This window comes from Rissa tridactyla, chromosome 6 (assembly GCF_028500815.1).
Source record: "Rissa tridactyla isolate bRisTri1 chromosome 6, bRisTri1.patW.cur.20221130, whole genome shotgun sequence".
Taxonomy (NCBI): Eukaryota; Metazoa; Chordata; class Aves; order Charadriiformes; family Laridae; genus Rissa; species Rissa tridactyla.
Genome location: NC_071471.1, coordinates 22,679,255 through 22,692,997, shown reverse-complemented (window position 1 = coordinate 22,692,997; position 13,743 = coordinate 22,679,255). Strand labels below are relative to the sequence as shown.

General features: G+C 42.0%; 1 long non-coding RNA gene across 3 annotated transcripts in view; it reads left to right on the top strand.

The window, feature by feature from the left end:
• The window catches only part of LOC128911039 (uncharacterized), a 233,873-nt gene that overhangs the window by 210,567 nt on the left and 9,563 nt on the right, over window positions 1-13,743 (top strand). For all 3 annotated transcript variants that reach the window (XR_008466977.1, XR_008466976.1, XR_008466975.1), the window contains 2 exons: window positions 4,240-4,350; window positions 5,159-5,225. This is a non-coding gene — a long non-coding RNA (uncharacterized LOC128911039). The remainder of the gene's footprint in view (window positions 1-4,239; window positions 4,351-5,158; window positions 5,226-13,743) is intronic.

Genomic DNA, 13,743 nt, shown 5'->3' with positions numbered 1-13,743 from the left:
GCATATATGTTCCCCTACACTGTCAGAGACAGCATGAGATGAACTGTGTGCTGATAATGTGCAAAGGAAAAGAGAACATGGCAAAATTTGCCTAGGTTCAGCACTAGCTCTGATTTTCCAGCGCACACAAATCTGAAATTCATTGGTAGGAAATCAGGCAAAGCAAACCAGCCTACTGGCAAAATTTGCTGAAGCATAGGTAAACTAAAGCTGTGAGCTTCACACAGCTCTAGGTCCAGCTTATCCAATTCTAGCAAAACTTCATGGCTTCATGCTGCATTTCTTCCTCTGAAAGTCAATGTTACTATTTCCTGGTGGTTTATTTCCTTCTTGTGTACCACAGTGACATGACAATGAGAGCTCAGTTTCAGTGTGCATGCACAGTGTTTGAGTTATCTCATTCCTACAGCAGGCCCTGTTCCACATCACGTCGTTCATAGGAGGCCATAGGAAGAATGTTACAATGACAGACTGTGAAGATTTATAGCAACAGTTTTCTGTGATTACCTTATATTTATGCTAATCAGAAGCTATTTGAAATATCATGCTGATATTATAGTATCACTACACATAACACAGAAACTTTTCACCATATTTCTCCCCACTTTCATCTTATAACTTGATAGGCGCATTGGCTGGAGCTGACGGAACAGATTTGCACTGGGTGATGAAGTCTTTTTCCTCTAGACTCACCTTGGTTGCTTCCCCTCCTTGATGAACCTTTTCCTTGAAGTCATCTAGGGAAGCAGCACTACTGGGAATTATCAGGAATCTTCCTGCAAGAGATGAGGATTTGTGTCAGCATTACACTGCTGGGGATTTGCAGTACATCTACACAGATAACTCTCCTTCTGTTGTTTCCTTGTCATCCTTTTGGATCAGACTTTAAAGCTGACCATCAGCTAACTAACTTCTAGGCGCCCTGATTCAAGCTGAAGTTCCCAAGTGGTTGGAGTTGGCTCCTCACTACTTTTTCTCTCTGTCATTTTCTGTGCTGTAGACATTCTGCACTCCACTCCGGAACAGGTATTTGAATCACAATTTCCCAGACGCCAGGGAGTGCCTTAGCCACTACCAAGGAGGCTAGCAAAGCTCTTTTTCTCTGGTTCAGTGACTCTTTTGGTATTCAGACCAGGTTGAAATGCCCTAGCAGGAAGAAAGCCTATCTCTCCATCCAGGACAGCCAATTACCAGGTGCTTGGGGCACTCAGCTGGTAAGGAAGTTCTTGCTCTGACTGAGAAGGGTCTCCTGCTTATTCTGAAATCCTCTCCCACCACATCAGATGTGCAACTCCATGAGCAAGTTCACATCTGAAAAGCCCTTGGGGAAAGAAACACAGAGGTGTTTAAGCCCTGCTCCATCCATTGGCATCTCATTTCTTAGCTATTCCTTTTGGTACCCTTTTCTAGAAATCTAATTCTCTGCACAGGTTCTTGGTGAAACCTGCCTTTAGCAAAGACATCTAACAAGCCAAAGTCTATAATGCTGACCCTGAATATGGTTTTGCAAATGTTGCTGACAAGCTTTCTTACCTCCTCTCTGTGCTGTTCATTGCAAAAGAAGGGGTTTTCTCTTTGGTTTTAAGAAAATGCCTCTCTGATTTGCAAGTTAAAGTATTAAAAAATAAAATTAAAATAAAGCTTGACACATTGTGTCTGACAAAAATCCATAGCTACATCATGATTTTGCAATACTTTGATCAGAAGCAGGTTATAAATTCTTACAGTGAAGCTGCTATTATATGGGAAGCATATTGCCTAAAAAAGACACTGTTACTTGTGTGTACTGGGAAATGCCAAATCCTGCAGTCTGGTCTTACTCTCCCTTTGAACATTTGTTAGGGAAAATCTGTAAAATTGATTAATTTATTAGGTACAATACTAGCAGTAACATTATACTGTAGTGAAGGTTATTTTGCATAACATTAAAATATTTGCAGAAGGCTCAACATTTGGTGTCTTAATAAGGATATATTTTCACAGTAACAATTAGCAGTTTTTTGGTGTCTGCGGCAGCAACTGCTACAGTGGTAAGGGTCTTCTGGCCATGTTTTTCAATGCAGCAGGTAGCGTGTAGAGCCACCACCTTGGCTGGGGTCAGTCTCAGGGTGTTGGCTGAATAGCTTAGAGCTCAGCTGTGACAAGTGGACAAGCAGTGTGACAGTCTCCATGCTAATGTGTCTGCAGGAATTTGCACAGGGGAAACAGGGCACTGATGAGAGTAGCAGAATAAATCAAAGTGTGAAAGCAACTGCAGTCAAATGTCACACCCAAGCAGTGACTTGGCATGCTGTTTGGAAATAGGTTGGGCTACCTGTCAACATGGCATTTTCTTTCTGTTGCTAGCGAATAATGTTATCTAAGGATACAACCTAAAGAGCACAGATGGTTGTTATACCGACTTGAACCCCTAAACCCTTATTGTAGCAAATTATTCCATTGACGTAAATGGGACCACTCCTATGAAAAAGATCTCAGTTATATTCTCTAATTCTTTCATTATTGAAGTGATCTATTACGTACAGTTTTGTTGCTTTGTGCGTGAGTTTATATCTATGCATCTTTAACAAACTAACATTATTGGGGGGGAATAATAGCCTAACAGTCACTGGGATCACAGTCATTGTTTAAGACTGTAGGATATAAATTCCCACTTGGAAACATTATCTCTGCACTTTCTAAACACTCTAAAGACTCTGATTTGACTCTGGTATTTTCTTTGCTCAGGAACCACCAGTCTGGAGCCCACCTAAGGTCTAATGCTTCCCCTTCATTTTTACACAGGCACTGAAGACTTGTGCTTGTGGAGCAAGAAGACTTTAAACTGTAAACACGAGTGAAGCAAGGAAAACAGATTAAAATTTAGAATCAAGCCTTATTTGTTTTCATCTATTCCAAATTCGTTTATGTATTATGATGCAAATCTCTTAGCGTTTCCTGAAATATTGATTGTTTCAGAGTAAATCATTTTTACAGCTGCTATTTCTGTTGTCAGGCAAGCCTCTGTGCTCTGTGAAACATGAGCAGCGGGCTACACAGTTCATGTTGTTTCCTTTACTCCATGCACTGTCTTAGGAAACAGCCCTGCTGGCTTCAGGAACATAGAAATCAAAATAAGAGTATGCTGCCTTCAGATGTAAATCTTGCAGCCAAGAAGTTGACTCAGTGGCTTAACTTTATCACATACCTTGCTGTGTCACTGCACAGTTTTGGCAAGGCAGCTTTATGCAACTTTCTTAGAAAACACTTCCCTTCTCCTCACTTCTTTTTGTCTGTTTCACTGCTAGTTTAGAACTGAAGCCAAACCACTGGAAGTCCATTTTACCTAAGCAAGGATTAAGAGAAAGTATTGAATCCCTGCTCTCCTTCAGTTTTGAGGAAAAAAATTACAATTTTTGCAATTCTTACAATTCTTTGCACACAAGCCCTGCAGTTCAGCTCTGAGCCTGAACTTTCCTCAAATTTCAGTGTCTGTAGTATTTTGGTCCACTATTTAGACCTTCTCATTTACAGTCTATTAAACGATTTTTATTTTGAGGATACCTTTTCCCCAGGAAAACCCGCAATGCTGGAGCTGAAGCTATCCCCTGCTTGAGGATTTGAGGCCCTGGGACACAGGCTCACCTTTAAAGCTTAACTTCTGCTGGAGTGGGCCAGGCAGCAGCAGAATGGTTACGCAGAAATGTCCCATGATTTTTGAAAACTGGATTCCCTCTAATTAAAAACACGTTATGAATTCTCTGAAAGGAAAAAAAAAAGATCATAGCATTGCTGATTTTCATTATAGCTGTCACTGTCACACCATGGATTCAGCTAGCTGAACCATTTGTTATGAATAACATTTAGTTTGAATTCTGGCATTTTTAATAGATTAACTGAGTATTTTGTCATTATTTTAGCAGAGATGGATTGCAATGTATCTGCCTGCTATGTTTCTGGCCCATATTTTCTTTAAAAACAGAATCCATGTGATGACCTGCAAATATTTTGCTTACTTTGGTGCTATTTACTCTAGCATTCTCCTCCAGCAGGAATGTATTTCTTCATTAAAGGCTGAAAAGAGCATTGGTATTAGTCCTAGGTTCTCAAATACAAAAGCCATGAGAAAAAAGATGGAACCATTTTCACAAATAACAGACCAGCCCAGAGCTCTTCTCGAAAAACAATGTAAGGAGACTTCCTACGTCTGCCCATGTAGAAAACAGACTATCCATTTGTTTTTATATTTTTCTTTCACAGAAGCGTCTTTGCCTCTGGTATAATGGAGCATTCATCACTGCCTTTTATCTAAAGAAGCCAATCCATAGAAATTGTTTGGAGCCAGTCTTCTGGAGTTCCATCTGAATCTCAGTACGTGTCCATGTAACTCGGTAACTCATCTGCTGACGGGGGGGTATGTATGTCTAAACGGACAGGCCTAACACCATACATTTTAATACAACACTGACAATGAAGCACAGCGCAAGCTAATTCTGACATTCATTTCTGAAGCTGTAATTTAGTTCAGTTATAAATGAGCTTGGTACAAGTATTAATTTGGAGTCATTTTTATTTCTCATCTGCTGGCTAAAGCTTGCAAACAATAGGGTAAAGGTCTTGCTATACTGCTACAAATAAGTAAACATCTTTTCTGCCAAGAAGACTACAGTGTAAACACAGAGTCAGGGAATAATTTTTGACTAATTCATCCTGCATATGGATGCTTGGAAACTACAGATGCTACACAATGATCTCTATCTACAAATTCACCAAAAGAAAAGAGAACTTAAATTGCACCTAGTTTATAATAAATCATTGCCATGGATTACTGTTAGCACACATTAGAGAAACACTGCGGACTGGCTCTGGCTCAGCGTTAAGGGCACAAGGTGAGGGCAAAGCAAGGCAAGTTCAGAAATTGGGAAGAGGAAGTGAAGAAGATACAGGAGAGAATGAAAGCCTACATCTGTCAGAAAGCAGCTTCAAGAGCTTCCCTAAGTACACCTGCTCTTCTCTGATGAGGTTGCAAGCTTATCTGCACCATGGCCAGCTAGGCCAGACTTATTTGTCCGTTTAGAGCTAAGAAGGAGCTAAAGGAGAACTGGACTGAAGCTTGCATTGAAATCTGACATGTAGACTTGAAAGCCAAGTTGTTTACTTCCCTTCTTTTCCCTCACAGTGTCTCATATAGTGGCACAGCTCTAGGAGCAGCATGGCACACAGGTTGCAGTTCTGGCTCTCTAACAGTGAGTAATAACTTCTCTGATCCTCATGCTTTTCCTTTCACTCCAGATCTCCCTCCTGTGCTGTTGTCATTACTCGTGTATCTCTAGATGCAGAGATAATTATTCTTTCCCATTTTCTTTACCGCATCTCCATAAGAACCGTTCCCCTTTCTGATTTATTGCTGTCACTTTTCAACACTGCCATCTCTTCAACGTCACTGCACAATCCCCCTTGTCTATATATTCTACCAAAAATTAACCTACCCCCACTTCCCATAATTTCTCCATAACTCTTTCCCTGCCTTTCCTCCTCTCTTCCTCCCTCGAGTTCTGTTGACTCTGTGCTTCCACCTGTTCCTGTGGCTCTTTTCCTCCTCTTCCGCAATTCTGTACATGCCACCAACCCTCAGCCCCGGGAGAGCAGGAATGCAGGGAAAACAAAACTGTGAAATGAACTCTCTCTCTTTCTCTCTGTATTTACACTGGTTTCCAGCTCATTCTAGGAATAGGCATATGGTGTTAATCTAAACTGTCCAACACATTACTGGGAGGGAAGTAGCACCCAGAGGATTATTACAACATTTTACCTGGCAGATGCCACCATATTTATTGATATGAAAACTTCCTCCCTTAATATCAGCCACTGAAATCTCCCTCTGTGAAGCTCTCTTGAATTTAGGTATAGCTCTGTTAAAATATTTTGTTAAACTCAGTAAGTTTTGCTATGGCCAGAGTTGACATTTTTATTCAGGAAAAGTTCACAGAATCACAGAAACTTCAGAGTTGGAAGGAACCTCTAGAGATCATCTAGTCCAACTCCCCTGCTAAAGCAGGATTGCCTAGAGCACATCACTCAGGACTGCATCCAGGCGAGTCTTGAAAATCTCCAGAGAAGGGGACTCCACAACCTCCCTGGGCAGCCTGTTCCAGTGCTCTGTCACCCTCACCGCAAAGAAGGTTTTCCCGTGTATTTGAACGGAACTTCCTATGTTCCAGCTTGTGCCCATTGCCCCTCGTCCTGTCACTGGGAACCATTGAAAAGAGTCTGGCTCCATCCTCCTTAAACCCACCCTTTAGATACTTGTATGCCATAATAAGGTCTCCCCTCAGCCTTCTCTTCTCCAGGCTGAAGAGCCCCAGCTCTCTCAGCCTTTCCTCATAAGGGAGATGCTCCAGTCCCTCAATCATCTTAGTTGCCCTTCGCTGGGCCCGCTCCAGTAGTTCCCTGTCCCTCTTGAACTGGGGAGCCCAAAACTGGACACAGTTGTGGCCTCACCAGTGCAGAGTAGAGGGGGAGAATGACCTCCTTTGACCTGCTGGCCACACTCTTCCCTATGCAGCCCAGGATTCCATTGGCCTTTTTGGCAGCAAGGGCACATTGTTGGCTCATGGATAATTTACTGTCTACTAGGACGCCCAGATCCTTCTCCTCAGAACTACTTCCCAGCAGGTCCACCCCTAACCTATACTGGTGCTTAGCATTCTTCCTCCCCAGGTGGAGGACCTTGCACTTGCTTTTGTTGAACCTCATTATGTTCTTCTCTGCCCAGCTCTCCAGCCTGTCCAGGTCACGCTGGATGGCAGCACGGCCCTCCAGAGTGTCAGCCACCCCTCCCAGTTTGGTATCATCAGCAAACTTGCTGGATACACTCTGTCCCATCATCCAAGTCATTAATGAATGTACTGAACAAAATTGGACCGACTATTGACCCCTGGGGGACACCACTGGTTACAGGCCTCCAACTAGACTCTGTGCCGCTGATCACAACCCTCTGAGTTCTGTCACACAGCCAGCTCTCGATCCACCTCACCGTCACCTCATCTAGCCCATACTTCCTCCGCTGCCTAATGAGGATGTTATGGGAGACAGTGTCAAAAGCCTTGCTAAGGTCAAGGTAGATGACATCTACGGCTCTCCCCTTATCCAGCCAACCAGTTATAACATCATAGAAAGCTATCAGATTGGTCAAGCATGATTTACCCTTGGTAAATCCATGTTGACCACTTCCAATGACTTCCTGTTCCTCAACATGTTTGGAGATGACATCCAGAATGAGTCGCTCCATTACCTTCCCAGGGACAGAGGTGAGACTAACCGGTCTGTAGTCCCCTGGCTCCTCCTTCTTGCCTTTTTTAAAGATTGGAGTGATGTCAGCCTTCCTCTAGTCCTCAGGCACCTCTCCTGTTCCCCATGACCTTTCAAAGACGATGGAGAGTGGTCTAGCAATAACATCTGCCAGTTCTCTCAGCACTCGCGGGTGCATCCCATCAGGGCCCATGGACTTATGAATGTCCAGATTGGCCAAGTGGTCTCTGACCCGGTCCTCCTCAACTGAAGGAAAATCTTCCTCTCTCCAGACCCTCCCCCTTGCCTCCAGGGTATGGGGTTCGTGAGAGGCAGCTTTAGCAGTGAAGACCGAAGAAAAGAAGGCATTCAGTAGCTCTGCCTTCTCTGTGTCTTCCACCACTAGGGCACCCGTCTCATTCATCAGTGGGCTTACATTTTCCCTAGTCTTCCTTTTTCTATTGATATACTGAAAGAATCTCTTCTTATTGTCTTTAACTGCAGTGGCCAAGCTGAGTTCTGATTGAGCTTTGGCCCTTCTAATTTTCCCCCTACATAGCTTTGTTATATCTTGATAATCCTCATAAGTTGCCAATCCCTTTTTCCAGAGAATGTAAGCTTTCCTTTTTTTCATGAGGTCCAGCCAAAGCTCTCTATTTAGCCAGGCTGGTCTTCTTCCCCGTCGGCTCGTTTTTCGAGACATGGGGATGGCCTTCTCCTGTGCATCTAAGAGCACCTGCTTGAAGTATGACCAGCCTTCCTGGGCACCTTTGCTCTTCAACACTGCCTCCCAAGGGACACTCTCGACCATGCTCCTAAACAGGCTAAAGTCTGCCCTTCGGAAATCCAAGGTGGCAGTTCTGCTGGCTCCCCGCCTTGCCTCACCAAGAATTGAAAATTCTACCATTTCGTGGTCACTGTGCCCAAGACGACCTCCAACCTTTACATCCCCCACAAGACCTTCTCTGTTAACAAACAGTAGGTCCAGTAGGGCACTTCCCCTAGTTGGTTCCTTCACCAGCTGTGTTAGGAAGTTGTCTTCCACACACTCCAGGAACCTCTGGGACTGTTCCCTCTCTGCTGTGTTATATTTCCAGCAGACGTCTGGGAAGTTCAAGTCCCCCACAAGAACAAGGGCAAATGATCGTGAGACCTCTGCCAGCTGCTTATAGAATACTTCATCAGATTCTACATCCTGATGAGGGCGTCTATAACAAACTCAAGTTATCACTAAGGTCAACAGAATTTTAAAGTAATGAATTACATGTTTATTGTATTTGACTAGTTGAACACATATTACATTTTTATGATTAATTTCTGTGGGCTACATATACATACCTATACACATGTATTTATATGTACACATATGCTTATGTATGTATATATGTGTATATTGGATTTTAACCTCCAAAACCTCTATTTTATATCAAATATTCCTAAAGAGAATACTTAAAATCAATTAATACTGACACATCAAAATACTATAAAGCAGGGCCAAAGTAAAGTATTACTTGAATTAAATTTCAGATAATCCTGAAATGTGTAAGAATGTCAAGCCAAATCTGGAAAGCATTTATAAAAAAACGCAGGAGCTATTTAAAAAACAATTATCAAAGTTTCCTTATTTGTCTTTTAAAAATACTTTTTTCAGTTAGATTTCCTACAGTTTTAATCAAATAACCAGAGCCAATATAAATATGAAGAAAAAGGGTCAAAGACAATTTAAAAGCCATCCCTTGGAAGGGCAAAAGCTTTCCGTTTGGTTTTACTTTCACAGGGAAAAACTACATTCAATTCAGTTGAGCACTGCATTTTCAAAATTTTTGTGGTTCTGGCTGAATTCCACAAAAGAGAAAAACTTCAAAGTTGAGGATTAAGCTTCCAATATTTGGTCACAATATGACACAGTTGGGTAAAATTAAGGATGGTAAGCTGTTGTGATAGTCAGTGGGGAGGGGGTGATCTCTGATGCTGGATTTTCTTCCTTTTGCTGATTGAATCATCACAAATCCCAAACATAGATGAGATTTCTTTTGCTATTATGATAACATGTCTTTGCTTTTTATTTTGGAAGCAAATAAATTCTAGAATGTCTGCACATGCGTATTGGTAATATAATACCTCTAAGACAGTTATGAAATCTGACTCCCCTTTCCTGGTGACCTGTTCCGTGTTCTTTGTGTCTACAGCTCCTTGCAAGCACCTTTTTTTACCATTGGCTGACACTGGGACAGATCATGATATCCAGTGACATGCAATAGAGTAGTATGTTGTTCTACCTCTAATGGTCTTGGTATATGATAAAAAGCAAGGTCCACACATGGAAACATCTTTAATAAATCCATTGACAGAGCTTGGGAAAGTGGGCAATATTTTGGGCTCAGAGCGAGGGATGTTTAGTGCAATTTTCTGTAGCAAGGCAAGTCGATGGATATGCAGAAAAGACTTTTTGGGGAAAAACAATCACACATGTTGCTACATCTTATAGGTTAAAAATTTTCCATCGCCATCTGTTCCTTAAAGGGAAAATTGGATTTTGTGAGAATATTTTTTCCACAAAAAAGTATCTGCTTTCTGTAGAAAATTAGAGCTATTCATCAGAAAGCCAAACACCTGCAAGCCAAATATTTCTGGCTGAAAGTATTGATTTGGAGTGCTGCTGCTGCACCTCTTGGGAGGATGGCAGTTTGGGGCTTCATTTCCACGCTCTTTGTGAGGGGGCTCACAACCGCCACATCTTTACTGCCTTATGTGGCTGAGCTCAAGTGGGGACAGGAGCTCATGCAGCCAAACGGCTGCGGCACGTGACAGCAATGCTGCCTGTGAAGCAGAATTTGGATGGGAGCTGATTTCTCCCTCCGCTCTTCCTGCAAGGCTAGGGCCCAAGTGCAAGCAAGCCGGGACAGTAGGGATGCTTGGGAAGCTTGGGCTGAAAACAAGCTCCAGGATGGGGCTAAGCAGGATGCTGATTCTCATACAGCGTCCCATAGAGAGCAGTGATGTCTTCAAGCACCTAATTTTACCATTTGCATGGCTAGAGAAGTGTTTCTGACTGGGAGTTTTCAGATGGAACCTTTGTTATTTCACCATGATAAAAAGAAATCTCTTCAGCTTTCCCAGTTAAAAATAAATCAATAAACTCGAATAGTTTTTGGAAAGTAATGGCCCTGACTGCTCTGTTAAACTCAAAGAGGCATTAATTGGGCAGAAGATTACCTAGAACTGAAGCTTGGTAATGCATGAATTTTTAGTCAATAGTTCTAACTTTTTTTTTTTTTAAATTCAGAATTGTATTTTAGTTTTAGTCAAATTGAGCTTTTAAAAATGTTGGCAAAATAAAAAATAATCAGGAAAAGTATCATTTTTCTTCAACCCAAAATATTTAGCACAGCTTCAAAGGAATGGCTTCATTTTTGGTCTTGGGCTGTTTCACACGTTTTAAAGCTTTTTTTTCGTTTTAAATTTAGGGCAATTTTGAAATGGACAGCTAAAAAGCTTTGTTTTGAAAGTTTTTGGAAGTGTTTTGGCAATTCTAGAATGAAACACTCCATTTTGAAAATACTAAAATGAAGTGTTTTGACATTTTAATTTTTTTCTTTGCATTGTTTCATCTGGGACTATTTGCTAAATTCCATTCAAATGCAGGAAGAGTCTTAGTCCCTCTGAAATTCATTTGTGTGGTATATTCATTGTTTGTCAGAAAGCAGTCATTCATTAAGCTCTGCATCAGTTCAACCTTAAATAAAGGGAGAGAATGCTTAATAGGGAATTGATCATATACAGCTACATTTCTCACTCACCTTATAATTACTACCCTAACGGAGAGCACCCAGCTGCATGGAGCCACTGCAGGAAGGAGGCAGCCTTCACCCACCTGCGAGAAGGGGTGGCAGGCAGACCCCAGCACCCTGAGATGGTGCTGCTTCCTCCTCGCCATCAAACAGGACAGTCTTCCTCCTCCTTGAGCGCCCATTTAAATCTTACGGCTTGCACCAGTGTTTCTGTAGCCTTTTGCTGAGCTCTGCCTTTCTGCTACTGCTTGTATCGCTGCTCCTGCAGGAAGAATTTTTGCTGTTCATGTTAGTATACGTGGTCATTGCACTGCTTATGTTTTGTTGCCTTTCTTTCCTTTTTCCCATTAATGAAGATTGGGTCGAATATACTCCAACTGGCTTAAATATTTCTAAAAGCCATTCATCTGCATTAGAAGTAAACAGCTGGCATACCAACGTTTTTGTCTTTCTGGCTGCTCAGCTCCACCAGTGCTATTCACAGCTTGCACTTTACTAAGGTCGTCGGTATCACCATTACACATTTCCTGTGTTACATGAGGATCGGGTTCCAGTAGTTAACAAGTCAAAAAATACTCCCGGGGGTGGGAGAGGAACTAGGTATACAAGTGCTTTCCACATGTCCACTTTATTTCTGGAATTGCTGCCTTCATCCATGTGAGAAATAATTGTGATCAAACATAGGTCTGAACCACAGTACCCCAAATCACGCAGAAAAGCTTTTGCAGTCTGCTCGCAGAATGGTCCAGTTCACCTAGGCCCAAGTATGATGGGACCTCAACTGCTGGCCACTGCTTGGTGCCTGGACTCTAAAGTCTCTGGGACAAAATTGGGAAATAGCGCCAATAAAATCAGTACTTTCAATTTATTTTCTTAAAATTCAAAGCCCGATTTGGCCTACTATGTGGACAGAGTCCAACTGAAAGCTAGGGGACAGATTCTCCTCTGACTTATGGAAAAGTAGATGAGAATTAACTCTACTGCAGTTAATCGGGCTCGATCCTCGTATGTCTCGCACTGATATAACTGTTCTGACCTCAGTGGAATTGATCTGAATTTATGTCACTGTAACTGAGATTGCAGCGTGCATTGTTTAAATTCTGTTGGGTGCGTCTTTTTCCAGGATGGAAACTATTTGCAAACTATAACAGCCTCTTTCCTAACATTAAGTCTTGCCATATCTGAAATTTTTGGTGGGGCAGGGGTGTGGAGAAAAGGATATAAAGCCAGCTTTGTGCTTAGTGCTACCTTGTATACTTTGAATCCTGTAGTGTTCTGCTAAATTGTCAGTTTTCATACTGAACTGACTGGCTGAGTTGCAGCTGTCTGACAAGGGGAATGGTTGCTTTTCAGAAGAACACTGTAAGTGTTAAATGCAACATAAAGAAGGCTTCACCTAGCAAGATATTAGAGAATTATAGATATGTGCATATATATATATATATATATTTGGACTAAAAAGCAACTCTGTCTTCCTTTGCACTGGAAATATTCAGTTTATCAGGCAGACCTTTTCTCCTGTTGGCAATGAAATTTGGCCAGGAGTCCCAGCACACCGTAAGAAATGAAGCCGTGGCCACATTAAGCATGAATGGCAGGGCAAGGCTATAGCATGTAACACTATGCTGCGGTGACCTGTTGCAGAGGTAGAGGCTGGGAGGTGCGAGGCTGGCTCAGGTAACTACTGCAAGTGAAGCACAAAGCGAAGCTTAAAGCTGCTTTGGCTGTTTACTCTTTCAAGAAGCATTTAGTGAGGGTTTTTTTATTTTGAAAGCATATTTTGAAAACTTCAGCTGAAGGGCTTGTAGTCAACCTTCCAGAATCAAACCAGAATATTTCTGTTTTACCTACGAGTACACTCACGGCATATTCCTACTTATTCTACAATGATTTGAAAAACTTTTCTAAAATCTAATGTACAAAGTGACTGCTGAAAGCAGGCTGTCGGAGATGTTCAGCTGCAGTGAAATAAAGCACCGAATGACTCAGCCAGGAACAGGAGTAGGTTGGTGGATCTCTGCTCTCATCAGCTCTAGAGCTGTTGTACTTGGCAGGAAGTTAGGCATTCTCTTAAAGAAGAAAAAAGAGAAATGCCCATGGTATTATCTACACCATCTATGAACTTTGTTCCCCCAATCTTTGTCTCTTGAAATACTGAATTAAACACAGAGGGGAAAAAAAAAAAAATAAGGACATTTTTGATTTTGAGGCTTTCTTATTCATTTCTCTTTGCCTTTTTTTTTTTTTTTTTTTTTGTAATTTTTAACATCACTTACAAGACCCAGTAGCCTGAGAGGTAGCACCATTTTAATGTAGCTCTGAAGGGAATTTGGCTTGGTGTTATAAGGCAGACTAGGGAAGAGCCTGGTCTTAAAATAGACACAAGGTGCAGCACATGAATCAGCTTCCAGGATCACACTGAAGCACAATGTGAACTTTGCTTTGTGGAGTGCCACACTTGAAGTGCACAATGAAAACTTTCAAGGCAACCAGAACCAGGGCTGCAAAAGATCTGCAGCGTCCCCCCCTTTTATACCTGCAAATAGGTTCTAGGGAAGATCACACACCTACACCAGCTTTGCCTCGGCCTAGGACCGCATGCTTTTGTGTGACATCACCTGTAAGCTATCTTTCTGTGAGGAGAGGGCAATCCAGCTTTCTCACATCTCAGACAGTTGGGAAA